The sequence below is a fragment of the Callithrix jacchus genome, chromosome 9, assembly GCF_049354715.1.
Source record: "Callithrix jacchus isolate 240 chromosome 9, calJac240_pri, whole genome shotgun sequence".
Lineage (NCBI taxonomy): Eukaryota > Metazoa > Chordata > Mammalia > Primates > Cebidae > Callithrix > Callithrix jacchus.
In genome coordinates, this window is record NC_133510.1 from 50,281,672 (window position 1) to 50,299,492 (window position 17,821).

At 40.6% G+C, this 17,821-nt stretch overlaps 1 long non-coding RNA gene across 1 annotated transcript; it reads right to left on the bottom strand.

The window, feature by feature from the left end:
- Window positions 1-10,783: 10,783 nt before the first annotated feature.
- LOC118144207 (uncharacterized) lies at window positions 10,784-17,412 on the bottom strand. The gene is made up of 3 exons (XR_004728747.3): window positions 17,287-17,412; window positions 11,590-11,745; window positions 10,784-10,908 (listed from the first exon to the last, which is right to left on the bottom strand). It is a non-coding gene; the product is annotated as an uncharacterized LOC118144207 (long non-coding RNA).
- Window positions 17,413-17,821: the final 409 nt, after the last annotated feature.

The following is a 17,821-nucleotide window of genomic DNA, read 5'->3' on the forward strand; positions in this document are numbered from 1 at the left end:
TGCCCAGCTAATTTTTTGTATTTTTAGTAGAGACGGGGTTTCACCATGTTGACCAGGATGGTCTCGATCTTTTGACCTCGTGATCCACCCGCCTCAGCCTCCCAAAGTGCCGGGATTACAGGCTTGAGCCACTGCACCCGGCCCCACAACTTCATTTCTTATTCGCATTTTACAGATGATGAAGCTGAGGATCGGGCCAATGATAACGGCTACTGAGTGGTAGAGTTAGAACTTAAACCCGAATCCACCTGACCCCAAACTTCACGTATCTCGAACCACAGGCTCCATCTCACTGTTCACACTCTTTCCCACCTCGACCCATCAAAGGTGCTTCCAGATCTTTGCTTGTGCTGTTCTCTGACATGCCTTCCCCTCAATTGCTCTCAGTTGAAACCTGGCACAGTCATCAAGTAAAGAGGGACATGTTTGCTTGCCCTTCTGCCATGATTCTAAGTTTCCTGAGGCCTCCCCAGCCCTGGGGAACTGTGAGTCAATTAAACCTCTTTTCTTTATAAATTACCCAGTCTTGGGACGTTCTTTTTTTTTTTTTAATATAAAGACAGGATTTCACCATGTTGGTCAGGCTGGTCTGGAACTCCTGACCTCAGGTGATCTGCCCGTGTTGGCCTCCAAAGTGCTTGGATTACAGGCATGAGCCACCATGCCTGGCTGGGAAGTTCTTTATAACAGTGTGAATATAGACTAATACAACACATCAACCCTGACCTATAAAGTAACCCAGCTCCTGGGCTGAGAAGGGAGCAGAAACATCGTCAAGTGGCTGCTCACCAGCAAGACCTCTCCTATTCAGGGAGCCTTTCCTGAGCCCCACCACTGGAATTAACCTCTTCCTTCCAGACCAGTTTGCTGGTGCCCCTAATTCAGTTTCCCAACCTCAGTTCTACTGACATATGGGGCCGGATAATCTTTGTCATGGGGGCTGTGCTGTGCACTGTAGGACGCTGGGCAGTACCCCTGCTCTCCACCCACTAGACATCGTGGCACCCTCCTCAAGTTGCAACAACCAAAATATGTCTTCAGACATTGCCAGTGTCCCCTAGGGTGCTAAATCACCTCTATGGAGAACCACTGTCCTAAGCTACAATACTCACTGATAAATAGTTGAGTCTGGTGAGACCCCGTCTCTACTAAAAATACAAAAAATTAGCTGGGCATGGTGGCGCGTGCCTGTAATCCCAGCTACTCAGGAGGCTGAGGCAGGAGAATTGCCTGAACCCAGGAGGCGGAGGTTGCGGTGAGCCGAGATCGCGCCATTGCACTCCAGCCTGGGTAACAAGAGGGAAACTCTGTCTCAAAAAAAAAAATAGTTGAGTCTGTGTCTGTCTTACCAGTAAAGTCTGGGGTCTCAAACTAAGTTGTCTGCAGGGACAAACTGGCCTTCTGATGTAGCAGCAAAGGGGACCATCACACTCAGCCAATGGTTGTCATGCACTGTTGCTAGATCTGATTTTTCAAGGCATTTTCTTTTTTTGTTTTTGTTTTAAACAGTCTTACTCTGTTGCCCAGGCTGGAGTGCAATGGCATAATCTCAGCTCACTGCAACTTCCGCTTCCCAGGTTTAAATAATTCTCCTGCCTCAGGCTTCCAAGCAGCTGGGACTACAGGCAACTGCCACCATGCCTGGGGAACTTGTCATATTTTTAGTAGAAAGGGGGTTTCCACCATGTTGGCCAGGCTGGTCTCGAACTCCTGACTTCAGGTGATCTGCCCTCCTCAGCCTCCCAAAGTGCTGGAATTACAGGTGTGAGCCACCGTGACTGGCTCAAAACATTTCCATGTATAATCTCCATGTTTTAAAAAAAAAATTGCTGGCAATGAATTTGATTCTAAAATAAAGGAACAAACAGAAACCATGTGCCCCTGAAAGTCATCCATGGAATGACTCTCGCCCGTGGGCTACCAATCTGCAAATTCTCTCTCTAGAATGTGAGCTCTGCTCAGGCACCAAGGCAGCCTGTGTGTTCTCGCTGGTAATTTGAAGCTCCTTAAATCTCCTACAAAATACCCAAGGGGCTATAGTATTTCACCAGCTCCAGGAGTTGCAAAATCGGCATCACAAATTATAGTCATGAGCAGACAACTGGGGTATGTTGACACATGTTGGGTGAGCCTGCCTTCCAGGGAGGATTATCCCCCATCCCCCACACCACAATCCATCACCCTCATGCTGAGGCCTGAAGCAACCCCCTGTGCCAGCTTCCCCGAGCCCCAGCTTCCCAGTGAGAAAGGAGTTTCCTGCCACCTGCACCAGTGAGGACAAAGGTAACATGGGAGGAACTGTAGGCCTTGGCGTTACTCTCAACCTGCCCGTTCACCAGTTCCCAGGTCAATCAGGCTGAAATGCTTCTGGTTTCCAGAAACAAAGAACCCTACTGTCTTAAGAAAACGGGTTGTTCTGGGCCGGGCTCAGTGGCTCACGCCTGTAATCCCAGCACTTTGGGAGGCCAAGGTGGGCAGATCATCTGAGGTCAAGAGTTTGAGACCAGCCTGGCCAACATGGTGAAAACCCGTCTCAATAAAAATACAAAGATTAGCTGGGCGTGGTGGCACATGCCTGTAATTTCAACTACTCAGGAGGCTGAGGCAGGAGAATTGTTTGAACCCAGAAGGTGGAGGTGGCAGTGAGCCGAGATCGCACCACTGCACTCCAGACTGGCACCTGGCAACAGAACAGGACTCAGTCTCAAAAAAAAAAAAAAAAATCAATAATTTAGAGGTTTTAAGTCTCCAAAAGAGATTTTCAAATGTAAATATATTAGTAGTTACAGATGAGATTTTAGGAAAACTCTTCCATGACTGCATCCTGTTGTAACTGTTGTACCATCTTTTCTTCCAGCTGCTTTCCTTTGCCTGCAAGAGGGGTCAAGATGAGTTTTGCCTGACTTCCTTGATGTCCTGAACTTTCTGTAGTCCTTTATTTTTCTTCGATTTGTTCATTATAAATTTAGTCTGCAATTGTTTGATCTTTGCATCTGTCTTCGCTGCATCAGTAATTTTATTCTTCAGTTCTTGCTGGTATTTGACAGGTTCATTTCTATATTTTTCAAATTCAAATGAATTATCCACTGTAAACTCATTATTCTCAGTTGCTTTACTGAATGCTTTGGTTCACCTAACCTTTCAAGAAAACTTCTAAAGTTTTTATGACATTTGGATTCACGCAATCTGAACACTGTGCAGTAGCTGCAGATGAACACCATGATGTGGCCAGGGTAGACTGGCCCCAAGAGACACTGACACTTCTCAGTACGCATGCTGAGCTCGCATGGGCCTCCACTGACCAAACATGCAGCTAGACAGGAAGTCAAGAGGTATCTTGGAATTCCACATTCTGACCTTGTCATTCTTGAATAAAAAGGATGCATAATTTCTGGATAATTTAGAAAAAAACTTGCAATCTTTCCAGTTAGTTGTTAAACAATTCTGTTGATCAAATTTCTGAATTAACCTTTCTGAATTCATGGGTTTCCAAAACTGGCCTTAAGCAAAAGTCTGAAGCCTAGGCTGGGCACCAAGTAACCCAGCCCAGGAAGACCTGAAGTGTCCTACAGTTGTTTTTCAACTTAGGGGAAACAACAGTTTCCACTGAATCCCAAAAAAGATTTTTTGTGTATAAAAAGGGCTTGATATACTAGGTTAGATTCCCAAGACAATTCCACATTTTACTCAGGAGGCTTTAAAAAGTTTTGTCTTATGGATAAATGGTAGCTGTTTTCACTGGTAGCATCATTACCCCCATTCCTTACTAGAGTTTATACAGGAGGCTGTATACTCTTCCGAATATTATCCAGGAAAACTTCCCCAACCTAGCAAGGCAGGCCAATATTCAAGTCCAGGAAATACAGAGAACACCACAAAGATATTCCTCAAGAAGAACAACCCCAAAGCACATAAGCACCAGATTCACTGGGGTTGAAATGAAGGAGAAAATGCTAAGGGCAGCCAGAGAGAAAGGTCGGGTTACCCACAAAGGGAAGCCTATCACACTCACAGCAGATCTCTCAGCAGAAACCCTACAAGCCAGAAGAGAGTGGGGCCAATATTCAACATCTTAAAGAAAAGAACTTTCAACCCAGAATTTCATATCTAGCCAAACTAAGCTTCATAAGTGAAGGAAAAATAAAATCCTTTACAAACAAGCAAGTACTCAGAGATTTCATCACCACCAGGCCTGCTTCACAAGAGCTCCTGAAAGAAACACTAAACAGAAAGGAACAACCAGTACCAGCCACTCCAAAAACATACCAAATGGTAAAGAGCATCAACACAGTGAAGAAATTGCATCAATTAACGGGCGAAACAGCCAGCTAGCATCAGAATGGCAGGATCAAATTCACACATAACAATATTAACCTTAAATGTAAATGGGCTAAATGCCCCAATCAAAAGACACAGACTGGCAAATTGGATAAAAAGCCAAAAACCCATAGGTGTGCTGTATCCAGGAAACCCAACTCACATGCACAAAGGCTCAAAGGATACACAAAGGCTCAAAATAAAGGGATAAAGAAATATTTACGAAGAAAATGGAGAGGAAAAAAAGGCAGGAGTTGCAATTCTCATCTCTGATAAAATAAACTTTAAACCAACAACGGTCAAAAGAGACAAAGAAGGACATTACATAATGGTAAAAGGATCAATGCAACAAGAAGAGCTAACGATCCTAAATATATACGCACCCAATACAGGAGCACCCAGATACATGAGGCAAGTTCTTAATGACTTACAAAGAGACTGAAACTCCCATACAATAACAGTGGGAGACTTTTACACCCCATTGTCAATATTAGAAAGATCAACGAGACAGAAAATTAACAAGGATATCCAGGACTTGAACTCAAGCCTGGACCAAGCAAACCTAATAGACATTTACAGAACTCTCCACCCCAAATCTATAGAATATACAGTCTTCTCAGCACCACATCATACCTACTCTAAAACTGACCACATAATTGGAAGTAAATCACTCAGCAAATGCAAAAGAACAGAAATCATAACAAACAGTCTCTCAGACCACAGTGCAATCAAGTCAGAACTCAGAATTCAGAAACTAACCCAGAACCACACAGCTTCATGGAAACTGAACAACTGGCTCTTGAATGTTGACTGGATAAACAATGAAATTAAGGCATAAATAAAGATGTTCTTTGAAACCAACAAGAACGAAGACACAATGTACCAGAATCTCTGGGACACATTTAAAGCAGTCTCCAGAGAAAAATATATAGCAATAAATGCCCACATGAGAAGCAAGGAAAGATCTAAAATCGACACCCAATCATCAAAATTGAAGGAGCTAGAGGAGGACGATAAAAAAAAAAAAAAAAAAAAAAACTCAAAATCTAGCAGAAGACAAAAAATAACCAAGATCAGAGCAGAACTGAAGGAGATATAAACAGAAAAAAAACCTTCAAAAAATCAAATCCAGGAGCTGGTTTTTCTAAAAGATCAACAAAATAGACAGACCACTAGCCAGATTAGTAAAAAAGAAAAGAGAGAAGAATCAAAGAGATGCAATAAAATGATAAAGGGGATGTCACCACAGATTCCACAGAAATACAAAACATCAGCAGAGATTATTACAAACAACTCTATGCACATAAACTAGTAAACCTGGAAGGAATGGATAAATTCCTGGACACGTGCATCCTCCCAAGCCTAAACCAGGAAGTCGAAACCCTGAATAGACCAATAACAAGGGCAGAAGTTGAGGCAGCAATTAAGAGCCTACCATCCAAAAAAAGCCCAGGTCCAGATGAGTTCACAGCTGAATTCTACCAGACATACAAAGAGAAGCTGGTATCATTCCTTCTGAAACTCTTCCAAACAATCCAAAAAAAGGGAAACCTTCCCAAATCATTTTATGAGACCAACATCATCCTGATACCAAAACCCGGCAGAGACTCAGCAAGAAAAAAAAACTTCAGGGCAACATCCATGATGAACATAAATGCAAAAAATCTTCAATAAAATACTGGCAAACTGATTGCAACAGCACATCAAAAAGTTTATCCACTGTGATCTAGCAGGCTTCATCCCGGGGATGCAAGGCTGGTTCAACAAACACAAGTCTATAAACGTAATTCACCACATAAACAGAACCAAAGACAAACCACATGATTATCTCAACTGATGCAGAGAAGGCCTTCAACAAAATTCAACAGCCCTTTATGCTAAAAACCCTCAATAAACTAGGTATTGATGGAACATATCTCAAAATAATAAAAGCTATTTACAACAAATCAGCCAATATCTTACAGAATGGGCAAAAACTGGAAGCATTCCCTTTGAAATCTGGCACTAGACAAAGATGCCCTCTCTCACCACTCCTATTCAATATAGTACTGGAAGTTCTAGCCAGAGCACTCAGGCAGGAAAAAGAAATAAAGAAAGGAGGAAGTCAAATTGTCTCTATTTGCAGACAACATGATTGTATATTTAGAAGACCCCATTGTCTCAGCCCAAAATTTCCTGAAACAAAGAAGCAAATTCAGCAAAGTCTCAGGATACAAAATCAATGTGCAAAAATCACAAGCATTCCTATACACCAATAACACACTTAAAGAGAGCCAAATCAAGAACAAACTGCCATTCACAATTGCTACGAACAGAATAAAATACCTAGGAATACAACTAACAAGGAATGTCAAGGACTTTTCAAGGAAAACTACAGACCACTGATCAACAAAATAAGAGAGGACATAAAAAGATGGAGAACCATTCCATGCTCATGGTTAGGAAGAATCAATATCGTGAAAATGGCCATACTGCACCAAGTAATTTACAGATTCAATGCTATCCCCATCAAGCTACCAATGACCTTCTTCACAGAACTGGAAAAAGTCACCTTAAACTTCATATGGAACCAAAAGAGAGCCCACATAGCCAAGTCAATTCTAAGCAAAAAGATCAAAGCTGGAGGCACCACACTAATGGACTTCAAACTATACTACAAGGCTACAGTAATAAAAACAGCATGGTACTGGTACCAAAACAAAGATATAGACCAATGGAACAGAACAGAGGCCTTGGAGGAAACACCACACATCTACAATCATCTGATCTTTGACAAACCTGACAAAAACAACCAATGGGGAAAGGATTCCCTGTTTAATAAATGGTGTTGGGAAAACTGGCTAGCCATGTACAGAAAGGAGAAACTGGACTCCTTCCTGACACGTTACACTAAAATTAACTCCAGATGGATTAAAGACTTACACATAAGACCTAACACCATAAAAACCCTCCAAGAAAATCCAGGCAAAACCATTCAGGACATAGGCATAGGGAAGGACTTCATAACCAAAACACCAAAAGCATTGGCAACAAAAGCCAAAATAGACAAATGGGACCTAATCAAACTCCACAGCTTCTGCACAGCAAAAGAAACAGTCAATAGAGTGAATCAGAAACCAACAGAATGGGAAAAAATTTTTGCAATCTACCCATATGACAAAGGGCTGATATCCAGAATCTACAAAGAACTAAAACAGATTTAAAAAAAAAAAAAAAAAGAAACACGCCCATTCAAAAGTGGGCGAAGGATATGAAGAGACACTTTACAAAAGAAGACATACATGAGGCCAACAAACATATGAAAAAATGCTCATCATCACTGGTCATTAGAGAAATGCAAATCAAAACTGCATTGAGATACCATCTCACGCCAGTTAGAATGGCGATCATTAAAAAATCTGGAGACAACAGATGCTGGAGAGGATGTGGAGAAATAGGAACACTTTTACACTGTTGGTGGGAGTGTAAATTAGTTCAACCATTGTGGAAGACAGTGTGATGATTCCTCAAGGACCTAGAAATAGAAATTCCATTTGACCCAGCAATCTCATTACTGGATATATATGCAAAGGATTATAAATTGTTCTCTTATAAGGATACATGCACACTAATGTTCATTGCAGCACTGTTTACAATAGCAAAGACCTGGAACCAACCCAAATGCCCATCGATGATAGACTGGACAGGGAAAATGTGGCACATATACACCATGAAATACTATGCAGCCATAAAAAACAATGAGTGTGTGTCCTTTGTAGGGACATGGATCAATCTAGAAACCATCATTCTCTGCAAACTGACACAAGAACAGAAAATCGAACACTGCATTTTCTCATTCATAGGTGGGGATTGAACAATGAGAACCCATGGACACAGGGAGGGGAGCATCACACACTGGGGTCTGTCAGGGGGAAATAGGGGAGGGACAGCAGAGGGTGGGGAATTTGGGAGAGATAGCATGGAGAGAAATGCCAGATATAGGTGATGGGGAGGAAGGCAGCAAATCACACTGCCATGTGTGTACCTATGCAACAATTTTGCATGTTCTTCACATGTACTCCAAAACCTAAAATGCAATAAATAAATAAATATGTATTCACTGTGATATTAATCAAGTACCTGTACAGTTATCTGTTTCAGGATATAATTACAGTTGTTTCCTTTAGTTGAAGCAATTATATGGGATCTTTGACTCTGTAATGCAGCCTAACCTCAACTCCCTTAAAGGCTCAACCCCAGATGCTATTCCTAGAAGCCATCCAATCAATCTGGATGAAACCTGCCTCGTAGAGAAAGACTTCCTAATCCATCAGTGACTAGAACTACCTTAGAAGTACTCTAAAACCATGGCTCGACTGAGTGTTCCCTAACTCCATCCACAAGAGAAATGCTAAAACATTTTCACAGCGAGTATTGCCGCTGAAACCTATCAACCTTGGCCACTAACCATAACATATGCCCTTTACTTGTCTATCCTTTCCTGTGTTCTCATCTCTGTAACTCCTCATGCTTCTTTTTTTTCCCAGCGTGTTTTCCCTCAAACTTTTCCACCATGCAATAACAAATTCTCCCACATCCCCAGCCTTTTTAGGTAACCTATCTTCTTGCCTTAATGGAAGCATGGTTCCTGCCTAAGGACATGTTACAAGTGAAATTTCATCAGTAAGAGGTCTTTCCGTAACTGATTACCTCACAAATGACGTTAAGACAGGAGCAATAATGATAGAGCCCATTCATTCTTCCACGTTGGTTTTATCAAGTTATAGAAGGGGGTTTTCACAGCTCATAAAAACCAAAGAAAAAGGTCTTGCAATATGGGAGTAAAAGGGCATCAAAAAGTCTAATCCATTGCAAGATCAATATCTAAAGTAATTTTAATGGGTCTTAAAATAGATTTAAAAAATAAAAAGTATCCAAAATATCTTAGGCAACTTGACATCAAATGATTCAACTAGTTATTTAATTTATTTTCTAATACAGTAAAAATTTTGGAAACTTATACTTTCATCTTTTTTGCATTCGGATAATTAGTAACTGTTTATAACTCAGAAAAAAATAAAATTTATTTCCTATTCAACTATAATAAAGGCAATATTAAGAACAAAAATGGCAAATCCAGGGCCAGGCATGGTGCCTCATGCCTGTAATCCCAGCACTTTGGGAGGCCAAGGTGGCCAGATCACCAGGTCAAGAGGTCGAGACCACCCTGGCCAACATGGTGAAACCAATTATAATAAAGGAAATATTAAGAACAAAAATGGCAAATCCAGGGCCAGGCATGGTGCCTCATGCCTGTAATCCCAGCACTTTGGGAGGCCAAGGTGGCCAGATCACCAGGTCAAGAGGTCGAGACCACCCTGGCCAACATGGTGAAACCCCGTCGCTACTAAAAATACAAAAAAAAAAAAAAAAAATTAGCTCGGCATGGTGGTGTGTGCCTATATTCCCAGCTACTTGGGAGGCTGAGGCAGGAGAATCACTTGAACCTGGGAGGTGGAGGTTGCAATGAGCCATGATAGCACCACTGCACTCCAGCCTGGGCAACAGAGCGAGACTCTGTTGCAAAAAAAATTAAGCAAATCCTACCACGTTCTATAATAATAAAAATGTTTACATTTGGCAGGGCGTGATGGCTCACCCCTAAAATTCTGGCACTTCGGGAGACTGAGGCAGGTGGATCACTTGAGCCCAGGAGTTTAAGACCATCCTGGGCAACATGGTGACATCGCTACAAAAAAAAAGATAATCACTGGGTGTGATGGCATGCACCTGTAGTCCCACCTACTCAGGACACTGAGGAAAGAGAATCACTTAGCCTGGAAGGTGGAGGCTGCAGTGAGCCATGATCACATCACTGCACTCCAGATGACAGTGCGGGACCCTATCTCAATTAAAAAAAAAATAAAGTTTATGTTTGACAAGACTGGCAAAATGTTGGTAAGAGTTAAAGCTGCATAATGAGTATTGAAAACTGAATTTTTCAAAAACAACATCAAAAAGCACAAATTCAGCTGGGTGCAGTGGCTCATGCCTGTAATCCCAGCACTTTGGGAGGCCAAGGTGGGAAGATCACTGGAAGCCAGGGGTTTGAGGCCAGCCTGGCCAACATGTTGAAACCCCTTCTCTACTAAAAATACAAAAATTAGTTGGGCGTGGTAATGCACACCTATAATCCCAGCTACTTGTGAGGCTCAGGCACAAAAGTGACTTACTTGAGCCTGGGAACTGGAGGCTGCAGTGTACCAAGATTGCACCACTACACTCCAGCCTGGGAGACAGAGTGAAACCCTGTTTAAAAAAAAGAAATTCAAATTCTACACCTAAAAGTAAAAATTATAGCTACAGGTTTCATCACAACAAAGAAAAGAAAAATGCTTTAAATTATTCAGACTTTACAAAAACATTTTAACTTTATAAAAATCAGCTCATTTCAGAAAGTAAGATAGACATATTTTCCTCATCTTGACCTTAATGTAATTTTTTGATTTCTTAAAAGAGTAGATATATACTTACAGCTAAGGAAATTTCAGGATTTTCTTCAAATGAATCTGTATCACTCTCCCCTGCCTGATACACAGTAACTCGATATACCTAATAAAACAAATTCATTAGCATGAATTCATCACCCTTTTTCCTTCAACCAGAAGCCTTTCTAGTAATTCTAGCCTAAACAAATATCATCTACTTCAATATATGAGAAAGTCCTAGAGGACATCAAATAGAGTGAGTATAAAGGGGGAAAAACGGAAGAGAGAGAAATCCTCACCCACAATGGGAAAAGTCAATACAAAGGATGTTTAGGATGAATAAAGCAAAACATTCAGCTCAGTGGTTTTATTTTATAAACAAATTATATGGAGACATTAAATAACAGGAAAATGGCTAGAAATGCTGAAGGCAGCCACTTCTGGGAAACAGATCTCTGAGGGTACTATTTGACTTTAACTGTATGCATGTTTTACTTTTACAAAAAGCAAGTTAATATTAAAACAGTAATTGAATTAAATATTTTTAAAAGTGAACAGACTGTTACAATAAGCACGTTCATCCAGGCCTATTGACTTCTTGGCATTAGTAGTAACATAAGAATATAACTCAAGTGATGAAGAACTATGAAATCCTCAAGTCCACAAGCTAATACGTTAGTCTGAACAAATCAAGAGGCTAGGATTTCAAGTGAAATCTGAATATATTATGATTTCATTCTCAAAGGCAATGAGCATGGAAAATATTTAATAATTTTCCAACATAATCAGGGGGGTAAAATACTACCTCATCATCTTCATCTGAGAGTTCTTGTCCTTCTTCACTAAGGCTATAATCTTCTGAGTCGAGAGATTCAACTTCAAATTCTACACTAAACTGATCTGAAACTGAATCGTGATCCAACCAATCACTTGAATGTTCACTTACACCAGCATCCAGATCCTAAAATAAGAAAAAATATATAACTTAATAAACATCACCTCTTGGCCTATGTAACAGCTTCCTAACTCATCCCTATGCCTCTATTTCCTCCTCAGATCCATCCTGCACACTGCCACTAGATTAAGGTTTCAAGGTTATTTCTACATTATTTCCCTGTGCAAAACTCCACTGCATAAAGTGAAAAAAAACCAAAGCCTCTTGGCACTGAAGGTACAGACAGTGTGATTATATTAACATCTTCATCTGTCTTCAACTACATATCTCTCCTCCCTTACTAAATACGGACAATCCCACCAGATCTAGATGCTTCTTCAACTAATCTTGGCATTTCAACTTCCACACCTTCCCCCTCACTAGAATAATTTCACACTTTCAAAATCCCATTCATCCTTCTTTGACTAAGCTTTCGTCAATATCATAACTGAAAAGGCTCCTCCATGTTTAATTAATCTTACTACTTGTAGAATACTGAATTACATCGTCTCACACATAAATTATGCAAAACATAATTTTGCAGGCATGTTTCTCATCTGAATTATATTTACTTTTGAGCTAAAACCTGTCTTACTCATCTTTATATGTCCACATTAGTAGAATGCAAGTAACAAGACACAACATTTATGATACTTAAGGGTTTTTTTCCTTAGAAAAATGTCTCAAGTCACAGATACTTACGTTTTTTAATAAACATTGAGATTTCCTTTTAAAGAGCCTTTAGACAATTTTTTAAAAAAATCTGTAGCTGCTCATCTGATACCTCATTTCAAGACTTTAATAAATTGTACAAGAACCTAATAAGGCCTTCAGGCCCATAGTGGCTAAGAGTAAGAGCATATATGAAGTAGAAGGCTACAACTGGAAAAAGTCTGGCAGTTAGGATATGACTTATTCTACACTTGCCAATTTAACACTTACATACATATTTAACTTTTTTTTTTTTTTTGAGACAGAGAATTACTCTATTGCCCCAGCTGGAACACAGTGGCACAATCCAGGCTCACTGCAACCTCCACCTTCAGGGTTCAAGATATTCTCCTGCCTCAGCCACCCAAGAAGTTGGGATTACAGGCTAATTTTTATACTTTTATTGGAGATGGAGTTTCACCATGCTGGCCTGGCTGGTCTTGAACTCCTGACCTCTAGTGATCTGCCTTGGCCTTCCAAAGTGCTGGGATTACAGTCATGAGCCACTGTGCCCAGCCCAGATCATTTAACTTCTAAAGGCTATTGCTACTTCTAGAAAAGGACCTTAAATTAAATGATATCTACCTCAGTTCTAAAAACAGAAACAAAGTATATACTTTTATGGCCTCTGATGTCAAAAGACTTCTGTAGAGTCATGTTAGGAAAGAGTAGTAAAAACATTCATCAAGCTTCAGCTCTAATTCCTAACAAGGGCTCTGCTGACAATCACGTTAGAATCATAAGTCAAGTTAGGATACAATCAACATCCCTAACAAAGTAACCCAACAAACCAAATACTTCAACTCAAGTCCTTAGTGCGCTAATTTTAGAATAAGGGGGTAAATCACATGGAACATTCAGTCTCAGAAAACAAACTCAGTGGTAGGGGTCTGCACCTGTGGCTCATCACCCACTATTTGTATTAATAAAGTTTGATTGAGCACAGCCATGCCCATGTGTTTACTTGTTGTCTGTGGATGCTCCTGCATTGCAAGAGTGGGGCTGAGTAGCTGTGACAGAAAACATGGCCCTGCAGAGCCCAAATAATTAACTGCCTGGCTCTTTGCAGAAAGTCTGCCAACTCCTATCCTAGGGAACTATAAAAAATGCAATTATGAGGGGTTTTAAAAAGTTCTGGCTCATGTTCACAAAAGAATGCCCCAGAAACTATTAAATACTGTAGGTTTCAAAAGCATCAGGCTGGGAGTGGTGGCTCATGCCTGTCATCCCAACACTCTGGGAGACAATGCAGGGGGATCACTTAAGCCTGGCAGTTTGAGTCCAGCATTGGAAAAAGGCTGAGACCTCGTCTCTGAAAAAAAAAAAAAACAGTAAAAAAAATTAGCCAGGTGTAGTGGTGCACAGGTGTAGTAGTCCCAGGTAACTCTCAAGGCTGAGGAGGAAGGATTGCTTGAACCCAGGAGGTAGAGGTTGCAGTAAGCCATGATCATGCCACTGTACTCCAGCCTGGGCGACAGACTGCGAGACTGTCTCAAAAATAAAAAAATTTAAAAATTTAAAAAGCATCAGATAGGCTTGCTCTACAAAGATCTTATATTTCTGTAGCCAAAAATAGCTAGAATTGTTTGAATTCCAATTGTGACAGAGTTGTAGAAACAAGTTATTTAAAACCCCCAGTCTTAGCTAAAAATGGAATTTGAGGCTGCAAAGATGACAAAAGATCATAACATAAACTGCGTGGCTACAGTCTTAGTTTCCCACAATTTATTAAACCCCAAAGAAAGAAAAGATGGGAGAGTAATGCACTTTCACAAACTGTAAATAAATGATGCCACCCAGTGATGACTATAACATTCTCAAATGAGAGAAATTCAAATTAAGAAGAAGAAGAAAAAAAAAAACCCTGGCCCTACCAAAAGCTTTCACAACTAGGGACTTAGCCTGAAAAATGAGAGAATTTAATAGATAGGATTTTTTTAAGAGAATGCAGGACAGGGCTAACAAAAAGAAAAAAAGAAATACTGCTCTACTCCACTCTGATAATGTGGTGGGGTTATTAAGAAATTATTTTAGGCAAATAGAAAGAAAAAGTGGTCCTCGGAAGATTTTTCACAGCTCTAAAAATGTTTCTTGTCTAGCATAAAAGCCCTGGCTCTTACACCTGTACAGGTAACCTTTAAGATGCAAATGCAAGCCCTTAAAATCTGGGTCCACCCAACTCGGTGACTCCCACCGTTGTCCTCTGGCCCATGCCCCGACTTCTGCCTAACAGCATGACCTCCCCCACATATCTCCAGGAGTGTAAAACAGCACTGGCGCCCTGTATTTGCATCTTAAAGGACTGGGGTGGGAGGGCCACTTTTCTCGCGGGCTACATAAATAACATGCCTGGTCAAACCAATCCCCTGAGACCTATGTAAATCAGACACCGCCTGCTCCAGCCACCACGGAAAACTGGCTGGTATCCTCAGAGTGCGAGGTCTCCTCCCACTTTCAGCTTTGGAGCCCCCCTCCCTCTGTCTCGGTACCGGGTAGATTCTTCCTTCTGCCGTCTCCCGTCTTACCTATTAAACTCTCCGCTCCTTAAAACCACTCCACGTGTGTGCACGTTGTTTTATCTAGTTCAATCCAAAACAAAAATACTGGTGTTCCTCTACTCATCAAACCTGTATCAGTCACAAGGCACTGTCCCAGGTACAAAGCAAGAACAAGGACTCTAAATATCATTCAGCTAGAATTCTAATATAACTTTAACAAAGGCTATACATTAAATGGGGGGGGCGGGGCTGGGCTCAGTGGCTCAAGTCTGTAATCCCAACACTTCTGGCGGCCAAGGTGGACGGATCACTTGAGGTCAGGAGTTTAAGACCAGCCTGGCCAATATAGTGAAACCTCATCTCTACTAAAAATTAAAAAAATTAGCAGGATGTGGCGGCGGGCTCCTGTAATACCAGCTACTGAGACGCAAAAATCGCTTGAACCCGGGAGGCAGAAGTTGCAGTGAGCCAAGATTGCACCACTGCACTCCAGCCTGGGTGATAGAGTAAGACTCAATCTCAATGAATAAATAAATGAGACACAATCTCAATGAATAAATAAATACATGGAGAGAGAGAGGATAGTAATTATCTTATTAATCAAACTTGTAGTTTGTGTACTCATCAAGTTTTAATTAAATCTAATTTTCAGATCACACACGTTTGCTCTCAAGAACCTGTTTTTCATTAGATTTATTAAATATTTTCATATTTATCATTGATGATCTATCTCCCCATGAAGGCAAAACCGTATCTACCTTGACTACCACTGTTCTCTGCAGTGCCATCTCAACTGTATGGAATCTGGTAAAAACTTTAAATATCTACAAATGAGTCGGGCGCGGTGGCTCAAGCCTGTAATCCCAGCACTTTGGGAGGCCGAGGCGGGTGGATCACGGGGTCAAGAGATCGAGACCATCCTGGTCAACATGGTGAAACCCCGTCTCTACTAAAAATACAAAAAATTAGCTGGGCATGATGGCGCGTGCCTGTAGTCCCAGCTACTCTGGAGGCTGAGTCAGGAGAATTGCCTGAACCCAGGAGGCGGAGGTTGCGGTGAGCCGAGATCGCGCCATTGCACTCCAGCCTGGGTAACAAGAGCGAAACTCCGTTAAAAAAAAAAAAAAAAAAAATACACACACACACGAAGAACCTGCTTTCAGACTAAGCAGGAGCTCATCCTGCCATCTAGCGGTCTACACGAGTAACAGCTCCGTTATACACAGTACTAACTCCAGAGGGCAGGTGTGCGTTCATACAGTCACTACTATGGAAGAGAAAAATATAAAGATAATACAGAAGGTAACAAGAATATGTAAAAGGTAAAAGACTAGGATGACTATCACAATTGGTTCCATCTCCTACATCTTCTAGAGACCTACACAATGATTACCAATATCCAGAATAATGACCATGAGACACCGCCTCATTACAAAAAAAGGTATCCAATATTTTGACTTCCCTGGGCCACGTTAGAAGAAGAAGAATTGTCGTGGTGGGCCACGCGTAAAATACACTAACACTAACAACAGCTGAAGAGCGGAAAAAGAACATTGTAAAAAAATCTTATAACATTTTAAGAAACTATGAATTTATGTTGGGCTGCATTCAAAGCCATCCTGCCATTTGGCCCACGGGGCATGGGTTGACAAGCTTGTTTAAAGACATACAAAAGAAAATATTCCACTTGTCAAGCATTCTTGTTAACATTTTTTTTTTAACCAAACTTCTTTCAGTGACATCTCTTAAGAAATTCTGCTTGCTAATATTTTGGAATTCTGTATTCATAATCAGAAATACAGAATAGTCTCCTGTCATTCATGCAATAAAAAACCTGTATTTCACAGTGTTGGTAAATAGAACTTACCTGATGTCTAGACCTATTTGGCAAGTGATAAGCTCAGACTATGCTGATGTTTTTGCTGATGGCTGTAATTAAAGATAGTTTTACTCTAAATAGTCAAGACAAATTTGCCTTAAAATGCTAAAATATTTAACTGAAGTAAATTTTTTGTTTTGTTCTTTTATTTTCTAAAAAGTACAACTTCAAAATTCTCAAACAACTCTATACTCCAATGTATTGGTCAGTGGTCCATAAATATTCTCTAATACATAGGGTGACATTGATAATGACTAATACTACTACTAATTTTACCAATACCAGTGTTACTCCACTATTTTCAACACTCACAATACCTGGGGTTGAAGGTGGAGATCAATATAGTTTTATTTTAAAGTAAAATTTAGTACTGTGTTTTGCATCAATCTCATAAGACACACGTACATTCTACCAGTATGCTTATTAGGACTGCCAGGACTAGACTGTAACAGTATGAGTCCTTGAAAATGAGAACATTACCGGATTCGATGGCGTCCCTGTAGATTCACTGCTACTGCTTCTTTCACAACATATCTCCCTTATTACACACAGAGCCAGGCTTTCATCAAAGGAAAGGGAAATACTATCAGATTTGTGGCGTTTTCTTTGTTGTTCGCCAGATAATTCATCTGAATTTTCTTCCGGATATGTAAGGAAAAAAAGTAAATTGCTGTGCTGTAATTTAGAAAATTGAGCTGTTCTGAGTACCTGTTTGTACAGAAACTTAGTTTTAATGAAATTAGTTTCAAAAGTTAACACTGGTTTTTTTCAATCTGTCCAACTAAGAGTTACAGCAGAACACTATCTGTATGTGAGTGTTTATTTATACTAAACATACAAAAATTAGCTGGGCTTGGTGGTGGGTGCCTGTAATCCCAGCTACTCAGGAGGCTGAGGCAGGAGAATTGCCTGAACCCCGAAGACAGAGGGTCCAGTGAGCCAACACTGTACCACTGCACTCCAGTCTGGACAACAGATTGAGACTCTGTCTCAAAAAAAAAAAAAAAAATCAAGG